Source organism: Procambarus clarkii, chromosome 17 (genome assembly GCF_040958095.1).
Source record: "Procambarus clarkii isolate CNS0578487 chromosome 17, FALCON_Pclarkii_2.0, whole genome shotgun sequence".
NCBI lineage: Eukaryota > Metazoa > Arthropoda > Malacostraca > Decapoda > Cambaridae > Procambarus > Procambarus clarkii.
The window spans coordinates 40799861-40814240 of NC_091166.1; the positions used below are offsets into that span (position 1 = coordinate 40799861).

The window sequence follows — 14380 nt, forward strand, 5'->3', positions numbered from 1 at the left end:
GGTAATTAATACACCGAGAGAGAGACTATAATGGTCATTGGAATGAAATGTATAGCTTGACAATCGTCAAGGGATTGTTATTTTTTTTTGATTGTATATGTGTCGAAATGAAGAGTCGATTGTGCTGCGCTGGCAACACTGATTGTTTCCCTCTGCCCTTAGTGGCGCTGACACAGTTGCCATTCAGGAATTTTAATTACGACTTATTATATATATTTTTGCTTTTAACAAATCACCCAATAGTTTTATATGCGATATATTTATATGCATCAAATGTATTTTGTATTGCGTGATCATGAGCGGTTTTTGGTAGCTAAGAGAGTGTATGGTGGTTCTAGATGATATTAGTTTCAAAAGCGAAACTTAGGAATGAGGGAAACAGTTGCCGTGCAAGATGGCAACACTTCCCCGCTGGTGGGGATAGGGGGGGGAGGAGAGATGCTGCCATGGATCTCTTTCTCATCTCCCTCTAGGTATCCCTCACTCCCTCCCTCCCTCACTCACTCACCATCACATCAAACACAAAAGTCTTTTCTAGTAATACCCGCAGCAGACAAAAGTCTACCACCATTGCGAGAGGCGATCTGGCAGACAGACATGTGCAGTACGAGAGTTTGGGGGGCTTAGGCTGCGACTGAGGAACCAACCCGCTGCCGGAGGGAGGACAGTGCTGCCAGAGCCGCGAACATATACGGGACAAAGGACTAGTGTGGGATATGTGAATTCATATATATATATATATATATCTACATATATACATGTCTATCTATTCAGTTTGTGTGTGATAATTACTCCAGGAATGTAACTGCTTCGATATTCAAGGTTTGTGGATTTGAGTTTTTAGTTCGTTTAGAAGTGCAAGAGAATTCTTTTTAAGTGCGTGAGTATTCCTTAAGTGCAAGACGGATCTCCTTCAGGTAAACCTCTCGAGACGTTTGTGTTCAAGAACCTGATTGTGCATGATGCAGTTCCTTTGCACAAACACAGTTATTAACTGTATTTGTCACATATGCAACAAAACAAGGAAAAAGGCTCCTATTTACCACTCTAAGATGCAATATTTGCATCTTGAGACATTCTTACATTCTTAAGAAATGTGAGGTTATAGCGTTCAACTGAATGGAGTTTATTTGTTTGTTTCTTAATATGGAAATATTAGGCTTAATATTTAGCTTGTTAGTGAGTTTATGAGAAATTTGACTGTTAGCGAGTTTATGAGTAGATGGTTATTGAATTTATGAGTAATTTGATTGTTATTGAGTTTATTGGTATGATTGTTAGTAAGCTGATGAGTAGTATGATTGTTTGTTTATGAGGAATTTAATTGTGGGTGAGTTTATGAGGTGTTTGAGGCATTTTTTATGAGTATACTTTGGGGGGGGTTCGTCTAATTGTGAGTAAATTAGGAGTAATTTGTTTAGTTATGAGAGTAGAAGTAGCCTCATTATATCTCATTATTGGCGTGGACCCCATGCCCATCCTGTGGGTGGTAGTGGACCCTATACCCATCCTGTGGGTAGTAGTGGACCCCCATACCCATTCTGTGGGTGGTAGTGAACCCCCATACCTATCCTGTGGGTGGTAGTGGACCCCCATACCCATCCTGTGGGTGGTAGTGAACCCCCATACCCATCCTGTGGGTGGTAGTGGACCCCATACCCATCCTGTGGGTGGTAGTGGACCCCATACCCATCCTGTGGGTGGTAGTGGACCCCATACCCATCCTGTGGGTGGTAGTGGACCCCATACCCATCCTGTGGGTGGTAGTGGACCCCCTATACCCATGCTGTGGGTAGTAGTGGACCCCCCCATACCCATCCTGTGGGTGGTAGTGGACCCCATACCCATCCTGTGGGTGGTAGTGGACCCCATACCCATCCTGTGGGTGGTAGTGGACCCCCCATACCCATGCTGTGGGTAGTAGTGGACCCCCCATACCCATCCTGTGGGTGGTAGTGGACCCCATACCCATCCTGTGGGTGGTAGTGGACCCCATACCCATCCTGTGGGTGGTAGTGAACCCCATACCCATCCTGTGGGTGGTAGTGGACCCCATACCCATCCTGTGGGTGGTAGTGGGTACCGGGTACCTATACTTCTGACCCTGGGATCGATCCCGAAATCCCCCCCGATTGCGAATCGAGAACGCAGACCACTGTACTACAGGATCATCTTAGCGCCCCCCAATATGCAAATTAGCCAGTTGAGTCCAGGAGCTAAGATGGTGCATCTCATCTGGGGCGTTTCCTAGCAACCAGCAGCATCCAAAGGCCGTCTTAAGCGCTTTCAAGGTTTCTCCCGCCCCCCGACAGATGTCCCTACACACGAGGGCGGGTGTCGGAGGCCTGGGAGAAGGTGGGAGGGAGGGTGGGAGTGGGAGGGAGGGTGGAAGGGAAGCGGAAGGGAAGAAAGCCATTAAGTAGGGACTCGGTGCTGGGGACTTATAACGCCACTCGTAAAGTGTTGTAGGAGAGGCAGGAAAAGTGGCAGCAGAGGGTCCTTTTTAAAGTGGCTGGCCTCGTCTTGTGTTGGTGGGAGGGAAGGAGGAGATGGGAGAGGTGGGAGGGAAGAGGGGAGAACTGAACAGGATGAGCAGGTCATCGATTATTTTGAGACAGGAGCATAGGCCTAGAGAGAGAGAGAGAGAGAGAGAGAGAGAGAGAGAGAGAGAGAGAGAGAGAGAGAGAGAGAGAGAGAGAGAGAGAGAGAGAGAGAGAGAGAGAGAGAGAAGAGAAAATACATGATACCGATGAATGCATGTCATAAGATTGGTTGGAAAGATGGTTGCTAGACTTCAACGCTGGCTAATGCAATGTCTACATGACTGACAACTGAAATGCCGGGGTCCAGGAGCTAAGGTTTATAAGCGGGATGATGCTAAATTTGACACGCATCCGGAAGACCACTTTCAAGATGCTTTTCCTTCTAAATCTGTCTACCCAAGGTATCCTAATACTTCCTTAACCCCCCCCCCCTACTCTCCTTGCCCCACCCCTCCATTCTCCCCCACCCACCCCTTCCTTCTCCTCCACCCACCCCTCCCTTCTCCCCCACCCACCCCTCCCTTCTCCCCCACCCACCCCTCCCTTCTCCCCCACCCACCCCTCCCTTCTCCCCCACCCATAGCACCTCTAAGCTAACTTTCCTCCCCTCCTCTTCCGCTTCTCCGGGCCATCTCACACACTCAACCAGCGTGCGGGGACAGTTTCGCACTCTGGCAGGGGAAAGTTCCCTCACATGGGCCTTCATTCTCCCCCACCACCTCCCTAACCTTTCTTCTCCCTGCGTGACCCCGTCCCCGTCCCATCCCTGGGACGGGGTCACGCAGTTAGACGCCGCTGCCCGCAGTGTGAAGATTCACAGCCCAGTTGATCACGTCTCCTTTGGAGGTGTTGATCAAGAGGTCGGTCAGTTATGGATGAACATGTTCCGTTGCCCCATTGTTCACAGGTACGACCAATGCCCAATCATTTCTGTCTTGTTTATTTTTATTAACTAGTTTACAAGCCTCATAGCACTACGAGGTTCTTTATAACAACAACAACAACCTCGGGTTGTGAAGTTCCTAAGCTCGTAATGTGTTTAATGAATGTAAACAAAGCGGCCATGTTTACGACGTAGAGGGGCTCGTACGCGGGCCAGCTTGGTGAATACTGACTCAGCTGTCTGGAGAGACTCGCGCTCCGGGGAACTTTTACCTTTTGGCCCGGACTTGCGACTCCACTAATTGCTGGGATTCGAACTGGTGATAAAGAATACCCTTGGCAATCCCCCATGGCGAAGCGGCTTGTAATTGTGGCTTCGAGGGGGGGGGGGGGGGGGAAAGCTTGTGAAGGCTTTCATTCAAACCTGTCATTAGGCCCAAGTTACTGCTAACTCTTGAGAGATTTTCGGCCCTCCCGAAGGGAGTCATAAGGCTTAGTATGGCTGGCCGCCTGTCCGAGCCAGGAACATCAATAGAAATGCCACGGAAATATGACGCAATGGTTTTTCGAGCCCCAAAAGGTTCCGTTTTGATAACAAGAGAACAACTATCAATCAGGCGAGGGAAGGAGGGGTAGACTGTGTTTTCCAGGACTGTCAGACGGCAGTTGATACGCTCCAGCTAAGGGCCTTTCCATACAACCTGAGAATTAATGAGGGGGAAAAAAAGGAAATATTTGGCCAAAGCAGAAACATACGACATTCCATTTGCTCAGACTCAACTCATCTGAGTCGAAGAGACATGATAAGGACATACAAGATTCTCGGGGAATTGATAAGAGCTAGAAACCATTGACGTGGATGTTAGAAGGAAATGGGTGAAAGAAACTGCCCATTTTTGTTTCCGCCTTCACTCGGGGATCGAACCCGGAACCTCATGCTGGTTGAATCCTAGGCAAGGTTTTTTTTCTAATTGTCTCTTCCATATCTTTCTACCCCCCCCCCCTTCCACTCTCTATGTTATTCTCAACTTGCCTGTTCCATGGTTCCTTTCTCTCTCTCTCTCTCTCTCTCTCTCTCAACCCCCTCTCCCTCTTAACCCCCTTACCCTATAACCCCAATCTCCTCGTCTCCCCCCCCCTCGACCAACCTCATAATAGCGTGTTCCGCTAAGATATTAACACTTTAATAGGTGTGTCTTCCCTTATGTCTCCTGCCTCCTCCCCTTATTCTGTAACCCCTATTTTGTTTCTTTATTGCGGATTAGGCCGCCAGGGGGCGAATGGGAAATAAGGAGGCTAGAGGTGGAGAGAGAGAGAGAGAGAGAGAGAGAGAGAGAGAGAGAGAGAGAGAGAGAGAGAGAGAGAGAGAGAGAGAGAGAGAGAGAGAGAGAGAGAGAGAGAGAACACAAAATAGGACCAATCAAACGATACAGTTTTTAATTGGGTGTTCCCCATTGGTCAGTTTCTCCCTCCTTCCACACCTCCTTTATTGTCTCCCTCCCCATATTTACTCCCTTCACCCTACCCTCCTCCACCCTTCCCTCACTCTATCCCTTCTTTCTATCCCCTTTTTATCACCCCTATTCCACTCCCATGCCACCCTTCTCGTGTTTTCCATCTCGCCTCAAGTTTCCCTTCCCTCTCTCTCTCTCCCACCCTTCTCCATCTCCCTTCCTCTCCCTCCCTCCCTCCCACACCCATTCCGTCATCTCCTGAGAAGGGAACAAGAGGTCGTCCATATCCTCACATCTTACGACCGTCTTACAAGGTCACTGGACACGAAGAGAGAAAAAAAAACAAAAAGGAGTCATTTTCCACCGAACTGCAGCGGAGTTCCCGACCTTGTAGCACGTCCTTGTCCTAGCACTCTTTTGCCCCCCTCCTCCTGCCCCGCCCCCCCCCCCCCCGGGGTCCCTTTGAGTGACGTGGTCCTATTATGAAGCCCCAGGAGCCGCCCCCTCCCCCCCTCATCCCTAGGGGGTCCGGGCTTCTCTCCCTAGGCAATTCTTGCGTATACTCACCTAGTTGAGCTCACCTGGTTGTGCTTGCGGGGGTTGAGCTCTGGCTCTTTCGTCCCGCCTGTTAACTGTCAATCAACTGGTGTACAGGTTCCTGAGCCTATCTTGAGGTTATCTTGAGATGATTTCGGGGCTTTAGTGTCCCCGCGGCCCGGTCCTCGACCAGGCCTCCACCCCCAGGAAGCAGCCCGTGACAGCTGACTAACACCCAGGTACCTATTTTACTGCTAGGTAACAGAGGCATAGGGTGAAAGAAACTCTGCCCATTGTTTCTCGCCGGCGCCCGGTATCGACCCCGGGACCACAGGATCACAAGTCCAGCGTGCTGTCCGCTCGGCCGACCGGCTCCCTCCCTCTATAATAGAGCCTACTGGGCTCTATTATATCTACATTTGTGTATGGAATCAGCCTCCACCACATCACTGCCTAATGCATTCCATCTGTTAATTACTCTGACACTGACAAAATTCTTTCAAATGTCGGACCAAGCGGGCTGTGGTGGATATGTGGGCCTGCGGCCTGCTCCTAGCAACAGCCTGGTGGCCCAAAACTCTCACAAGTCAAGCCTGGCCTCGGGCCTGACTTGGGGAGTAGAACAACTCCCAAAACCCCATCCAGGTACAATCCAGGTACACTTCTTGACGAACAGTAAACTCCGGGAGTCAGGGCCTGGTGCAGAGTGCCGAGGTGTACCGGCCATAGTTACTTCAGAGTGAAGAGTGACTAGTGCACTTACCTAACGACAAGTATAGTCTTTAGATAAGCTACCAAACACACACACACACACACACACACACACACACACACACACACACACACACACACACACACACACACACACACACACACACACACACACACATGCAGGCGATGACTCACAATAACAGTGGCTAAAAGTATGTTGACCAGACCACACACTAGAAGGTGAAGGGACGACGACGTTTCGGTCCGTCCTGGACCATTCTCAAGTCGATTGTGTGTCGACTTGAGAATGGTACAGGATGGACCAAAACGTCGTCGTCCCTTCACCTTCTAGTGTGTGGTCTGGTCAACACACACACACATCGTGTCAGCGAGGCGAACAGTCCGCCAGAGATCAGAACTCACACTATACACTTCCCATTTCACAACTTTTCCTTCTCACGTACCTCTCCCTCGCCTTTAAATACCACCACGCCCAAGATAATTGTAAGAAAGCAACCGCGTCGTGCGCCGCACCTTTAACAGCCCGCGCTCACAATTTGCCACGCCATAAAAATGCAAATATGTTCCCTAACCACGAAGAGTGGAATATTGTTGCACAATAACAACCCCATTAACAGCTGAAGACATTGCTGACCAGGAGAACCTGCCAAGATCTTTTACAGCTAGAATCCACTCAAGAAAACATGTAAATTATTGGGACTAGGATGCCTGTCAGAGACCGGGCCGTGGGGACCTTGATCCTCGGAAGGAAATAAAATGGAATAGATCGAGAGACAACCTTGATCATATCTTGATAGGGTTCTTGGAGCCCCAGGACTTGACGTGTAATAACTTGGTCCAACAGGCTGTTGCTTGGAGCGGCCCGCATGCAGGCCCACATACCCACCACAGCCCGCTTGGTCCGACATTAGAAAGAATTTTGTCAGTGTCTGAGTAGTTAACAGATGGAATGCATTAGGCAGTAATGTGGTGGAGGCTGACTCCATACACAGTTTCAAATGTAGATATGATAGAGCCCGGTTGGTCTCCGGTACTTCTTGAAGAAAACTATCTAGTTTTCTCTAGAAGATGTCCACGGTTGTTCCGGCAATATTTCTAATGCTCGCTGGGAGGACGTTGAACAACCGCGGACCTCTGACGTTTATACAGTGTTCTCTGATTGTGCCTATGGCACCTCTGCTCTTCACTGGTTCTATTCTGCATTTCCTTCCATATCGTTCACTCCAGTACGTTGTTATTTTACTGTGTAGATTTGGTACCTGGCCCTCCAGTATCTTCCACGTGTATATTATTTGATATATCTCTCGTCTCCAACAGAACACAGAACAAAAACAGACCACAAATAACAGTAAACACAGCAAGAAAGCGGGAGCGCCCGAAGCTACGTCATTAGACCATTAGCAGACTTTTCAAACCACACAGACAGCAACAGTCCTGCACAGAGCACCTACCGCTGTGATAATGAATAGAATAATCACTCGTCTGAGAGCGGAGGCGACGCCTTGAGACACCAACAACATCTTGTCTGTAAATCTGGCTTAACATGAATGACTGACGATGAATGACTGACAGCTATGATGGACAGCCTGGGGCCAGATTCACGAAAGCACTTACGAACGTGTACACCTTTCCTCAATCTTTGACGGCTTTGGTTATATTTATTAAACAGTTTACAAGCATGAAAACTTCCCATTCAACTGTTGTTATTGTTATAAACAGCCTCCTGGTGCTTCGGAACTTATTAACTGTTTAATAATTGGAAACAAAGCCACCAAAAATTGAGAAAAAGATGTACACGTTCGTAAGTGCTTGCGTAAGTGCTTTCGTGAATCTGGCCCCAGGCTACAGTCTATATTTTGTATTTTCTTTCATGTATTGTGCCTTTTTTAACTGTAGGAATGTCCTTAGTCAGCAAGCACTATTCTTCAACTCCGTCCTCCTAATAGAACGTTGCATTTTGACGTATATTCTACCTAAGGCCCCCCCCTCAGCGGCTCGCGAAATTTGCATACTCTTTCGTTTTCTGTTTCGGGTCCTCTGGTAGGGAGTTAGGCTATAAGGGGCACCTTAGTACGGCAGTTTCTTGACGTTGGGGCACCTTAGGAGGACGGACTGCTCTTCGGTCATTCCGAAGTCGTCAAGCTTGACGGGAAGCTTGACGTCAGCTTGACGGGGACCAACACAACACACAGTCAATGACCATCTCCACCCGACAGTTAGTGGCGTTTCCGTGACTGCGGTCAACAAGCACGGTCAAGAGCGCCTTCCGGTACTGCACGTGACCTAGAGGAGCACGGATAGTGGCTTGACCGTGGTCGTCCGTGCCTCCCCCCCCCCTCCCCCCCCCCCCCCCCCCTGGAGTGGTCACTGTGATACCGCAAGAAGTGATGTTGTTCGTGGCGGCCGTGACCACCTCCAGGAGCCGTGTCCGTGTCCGTGGCGGCTGCTTGATTGTTATTTGGCCTCCAAAAAGATCGTTCTTGTAACGCTTATTAGGTCCAATAACAGCGAAGATTTACGAAAAAACTGTTCAGATTGGGAGGAAATTGTGGGGACGAGTGAGTGCATTTACCTAGCAGAGTGTACTCACCTAGTTGTGCTTGCGGGGGTTGAGCTCTGGCTCTTTGGTCCCGCCTCTCAACTGTCAATCAGTCAACTGATTTCCCCCCTCCTCTTCCTCCTCCCCCCCCCACGGGAAACAGCCCGTACCTGTTGTCTAACTCCCAGGTACTTATTTACTGCTAGGTAACATGGGGCATCAGGGTGAAAGAAACTCTGCTCATTTTCTTTTTGACATCAGCCGGGGATCGATCTACCGGACCCTAGGATTACGAGCCAGAGCGCTGTCCACTCAGCCGTCGGACACACGCATGTGTGCTCGAACGCACGTGCGTGTGTGTGTGTGTGTGCGTGTTTAATGCAGCCTACATGAGCCAGTGCGTACGTGCTCATAAGCATGAATTCTTGCATGATAAATGCACTTAGAAACTACTTTAAAAGAATAATGCCTTTCAAGTAGGTTATTAGAGTTCCTTGTGTCTCTAGCCATGCTAAGGACCTCACCAGGAAACGCTACAGTTTCCTAAACACAACAAAAATGTGATACACATATTTTTGCTACTAATTCAATGCAAATCTATCAAGTTGACCAGACCACACACTAGAAGGTGAAGGGACGACGACGTTTCGGTCCGTCCTGGACCATTCTCAAGTCGATTGAGAATGATTCTCTCGGATTCTATCAGATTCTCTCGGGAATTTTTTATGGTGACGACATCGTGGAGACATGATTGCAACATACCAGATTCTCAGGTGAATCATATTTAGTCCAAGATAAGTTCTTACAAGCAGAAAAGGATGGAAACTTGACGTCTAGAGTCGCATGGATGTTAAAAAGAACATTTTTGTACAAAGATATCACATTAATGTGAAATATAAAAAAATGTGATTCATACGTCAAGCTGCAGGAAACTGCATCCACCAACAGTCTGGTTGACCAGACCACCAACCGATCCTCAGAACCAACGCAAGGTAACCGCAATGTAAGGTATCTAGTATGTTGTTATCATGTCTCTTCACGACCTTACCTAATTTTCCCGTAGCGTGCGGTAAATAGACCAACTAGAGGGTAGAGAGAATGCAATAAATTGTTTCTTAAGTTAAATACCAGAAAGCAAACTACCTTCTAGAGCCACTTGAGAATCTTGAGGTCAGGTGGTTTGTGGTAAGAAACAATATTGCTCTTGAGTGTCACTTACCGCCAGGGCCCTAAGTGCCACACCCTTAGTTAAGGGGCCAAGTACTGCTTCTCGACTGCCTACCACCTCTTAGATTTTAAGTTGCCCCTTAGAAGACTAGCCTAGCACCGAGAAGCTATTCGTCAGTGCACCCCTTTCTCGAGTACTACCCCTTAGTGAAACTATCAATTTTAGGCGTCAATTACACCCATTAGTTGAGTACTACTGTTTAGTGTCACCATTAACCTAGGGGCCAGTATCACCCCTTAGAGAGTACTATCCTTCAGTGCTACCATTAGCCTAGAAGCAATGGTAGTGCAGAAGATGAGCATTTATAATGCAGCTGATGACTATGTACTGATTACCCCAAGAGCAAACTCCCTGCAGATTTGACGATGAGTTGCATTCGTGGTGCTAACATAAGCAATCTTGCGGCCGCAAACACCCATTTAAAATTTTAATGCAACTTAATTCCACAATCAGGGATGAATTTAAGATGTAACACCGCGGAGCAACAGGCTAGAATACGCGGGAACAGTGAATGTGATTAATCAGACCAGATTACATTTAGATTTTTAATGGTATTAATCTTAACTTCGTGATTGTGTTCATTTTATTTTGGCTGTGTTTGAGTGGGTGGGTTTTTGGCGTTGGTGTATAAGCCCCCGGAGAGTAGTCTCGAAACCCACTACAGGTAAATTACAGGTCAATTATATGTAACCATGTAATGTTTTTCAGTAAAGCATATTACAAAAATGGGTCGTTTTAAATATCATTCATTCTCTTCCGCGATGAAAGTAAGTTAGCTTCACCCAACTTTTAACACATGAAGCATGTGGGGTATGGGAGTGTCACAGGCAAGTTGGGGGTCGGCCCAAAGGCCATGGTTTAAGGAATATCAGCATTTAAAGTGACCCCACCCTGCTACAATTGTCACATAGTCGGAAATAAGACCAGTAGTTGTGAAAACTCTAGATTATGATGCTTACTCCAGCTGGATGAAATTACCTTACCTGGGTGGAAATTGGGAAAGGAGGGAGAGGGAGAGCACTTCTAGGTTAACAGGTGCATCAGGGTGAAAGAAACTCTGCCCATTTGTTTGCGCCTCCGCCGGGGATCGAACCCGGAACCTTAGGACTACAAATCCCGAGCGCTGTCCACTCAGCTGTCAGGCCCTCCCTGACTGGGCCTAACGAATGGATATATATATATATATATATATATATATATATATATATATATATATATATATATATATATATATATATATATATATATATATAATTTTTAAACGTGGTTATTCTGCATGTAAATAAATATACATTTAGTATATAAATTACCCGGAATATTCTCATAACATCCGAATGTTTTAAGACCAGTATCTTATTCTAATCAACATCAATGATAACCAGATAATACACAATTAATACCATAAAACAGCAGAGTCCCCCCCCCCCACCCGAAAAAAAGTCCCCCCCCCCAAACATTCCTTGAAAAGTGTGACATTTCGTATAATTACTCCGCCCTGTAAATTAAAACATTTGCTGACAACGTTTAAAAATAGCTCAATTGGAGTTTTAAAATGGTTCCTATCATTCCTGTCTCCCATCCGTGCATGCAATTGCTTGGCCGGGGCCACACTAGCTATGAGGGCCGCACTGTACCTAGCAGGGGGCCACACCTACGGGCCACCACATGGCCCGGGGGGCCACACCGGCGCGGAGGGCCACACAATAAATGGTTGTTAAAAAAAGACGCCATTTCCGTTGGGAAAGTCCTCCAGTCAGTAAGGTTAATACGACTGGTGCATGTCTGTCACCCTCCTGGAGGGTACTCCTCTCTCTCTCTCTCTCTCTCTCTCTCTCTCTCTCTCTCTCTCTCTCTCTCCAAATTATACCGTATCAGGTGCAAGAAAGCTTTCTCGGGAATCGAACCCGGATATGAACGGACTGCTCTAACGAACACCTAAGAACACCAGACAATCCACCGTTACATCCTGATGAAACAGAGGGACAGAGGGTGAGAGAGAGAGAGAGAGAGAGAGAGAGAGAGAGAGAGAGAGAGAGAGAGAGAGAGAGAGAGAGAGTGAGAGAGAGAGAGAGAGAGAGAGAGAGAGAGAGAGAGAGAGAGAGAGAGAGAGAGAGAGAGAGAGAGAGAGTGAGAGAGAGAGAGAGAGAGAGAGAGAGAGAGAGAGAGAGAGAGAGAGAGAGAGAGAGAGAGAGAGAGAGAGAGAGAGAGAGAGAGAGAGAGAGAGAGAGAGAGAGAGAGAGAGAGAGAGAGAGAGAGAGAGACCCGTGCGCCACCGGGTATCCCATTTAGTAATAATGGTAAAAATAATAATAATATAAATTTATTCAGAAAAAAATATGCACAGGTAATCTTATTGACACATATATTGATATATGCATTGATGTTTGTATTGTCACATGCGTTGATACAATGTATCAATTACAATACAATGCATTAATGTAAAGATACAGTGACGCATACATGTATTAATATATGTATTGTCAATGTTAATTGGCAATGGCCATACATGTCAACCAGATAAAAAAACATTAAATATATATTTATACTTTACCTTACCGCCTCTATCACCACTGAAAACCGGTGTATCTGGAGCTATACACCGACAGACCAACACAGTAGCCATGGTCTCATCTGTTTTAAGTCAGGGGGGGGAAAGATAGCCAGACATAAAACAGCCAGTGACATGAACAAGAGGTGCTTGGCTCCAGCTGAGTGTCCAGCATAAGGAGAACCTCAAATGATCAGAGCTGCCAACAGGCACAAGTCACCCCTGGATGGAGTCACCCTGCAGCCATGGAGGGATGGTAAACAGAGTGTCTTGGACCACGTGTATACATCTACATGTAATTATACATATCTATGGTGCATTAGAGCTTAGAGTAATGGGGCAGAAAGCTTTAGGGAGACCCAAAGTACTAATACAGAAGTCTAGAACATTCTTTACAAGTTTAATACTTTACATATACCAAAAAGGCTCAGTATAGACCCTACGCCCCCTGGCGTAAATATACCCCGAAGTGTCTGAAGAATATGGGCAACAAACTCATTAGGTAAACCAGTGGCCCCAAGAGCAGCCAGTTCTAGTTCCAGCGCCCCATTGTCGCTGTCCAGAGGGTAAACGCCGGGTTTATTTCTCTTTTCCCCCTGATTTCAAAAATGCCAAGAGAACCATAGTGAAAATTAAAAATAAAAGTAGTTAGATAACAGGTCAACACCGCCGGCTCACCTATTAATACATTTCCGTTAGCGCTAAAATGTTCATTTGAAGCACAACACTCAATAAGTTTCAAATATAATGCTTAGTTTCTGGTTGGTATCTTATTCCCTGATCGACAGAAGAAAATGTATATATGCTGGTTAGCATTGTAAATGTGTGGCCACGTCTGTGGTAGAAAAAAAAATGGGGTCAGGAGCAGGAATGGGGAAGAGGAACAGGATGAAGGAGATGGGAAATATAATGGAAAAGGGACAGTAGAAAGTGGAAGAGGTGGAGTAGGAGGATAAGAAGAGAGAGAAGGGATCTTGGTGTATGTTAAGAGATCACATTACAGTGTGGGGATTCTTAGGAGGCCTGGCTGGCTGGTCACTCTCCCACAGCTCCCTTATCTCCCCTTCCACAGTATTAAACACGTAGTTGTGCTTGCTGGGGTTGAGCTCTGACTCTTTGGTCCCGCCTCTCAACTGTCAATCAACAGGTATACAGGTTCATGAGCCTATTGGGCTCTATCATATCTACATTTGAAACTGTGTATGGAGTCAGCCTCCACCACATCACTGCCTAATGCATTCCATCTGTTAACTACTCTGACACTGAAAAAGTTCTTTCTAACGTCCCTGTGGCTCATTTGGGTACTCAGTGTTCACCAGTGTTCCCTTGTGCGTGTGCTCCGTTTGTTAGGTGTGTGAGTGAGCAGGGCACGCACGCACTATGTGCACGTGCGTGCGTGTGCGAGTGCTGCCTGTGAAGGGTTATACTTAGAAAGTTTCTCTAAACATTTCACAAAAACCAACGTGGATAATTACGTAAACAAAACCGGTATCTTTTGCGTTCACAGGATGTATAACCCGTTAAAGAAAACACGACGTATAGGTTAGGTGGGTTGCTTGGGTTAAGTGCGGTTCTGGTGAGGCCAAACAATCGTTGGTTGTTAGCCTGAACAAGACAGCTTTGTCGAGTATATATTTGTGTCTTTCTAAGCCAGGCAAGATATGGTATACTTGTATCCTTATACCATATCTCGTTTCTCAGCACTTAGTCTGTCTCATATCCCAGCACTTAAGTCTGTCTCATATCTCTCAGCGTTAACCACCTCGAGGGAAGATGAACTGTTTCTCCCAGGATGACGGAGGCTGCTAGCTAGATGACGCGAACCAGACTTAAAGGAACGGCACTGGTATATATTTCTCCCAGGATGATGAAACACCTTCACCACCTCAATCATGACTAACTCAACTACTCACACAT

The 14380-nt window shown here is 46.9% G+C and overlaps 1 protein-coding gene across 1 annotated transcript in view; it reads left to right on the top strand.

Moving 5' to 3' along the window:
• The first annotated feature begins 679 nt into the window (after window positions 1–679).
• The window catches only part of LOC123772467 (uncharacterized), a 62284-nt gene continuing 48583 nt past the window's right edge, over window positions 680–14380 (top strand). The window contains 1 exon segment of the mRNA XM_069325878.1: window positions 680–822. The gene's annotated coding sequence lies outside the window, so the exon portion shown is untranslated.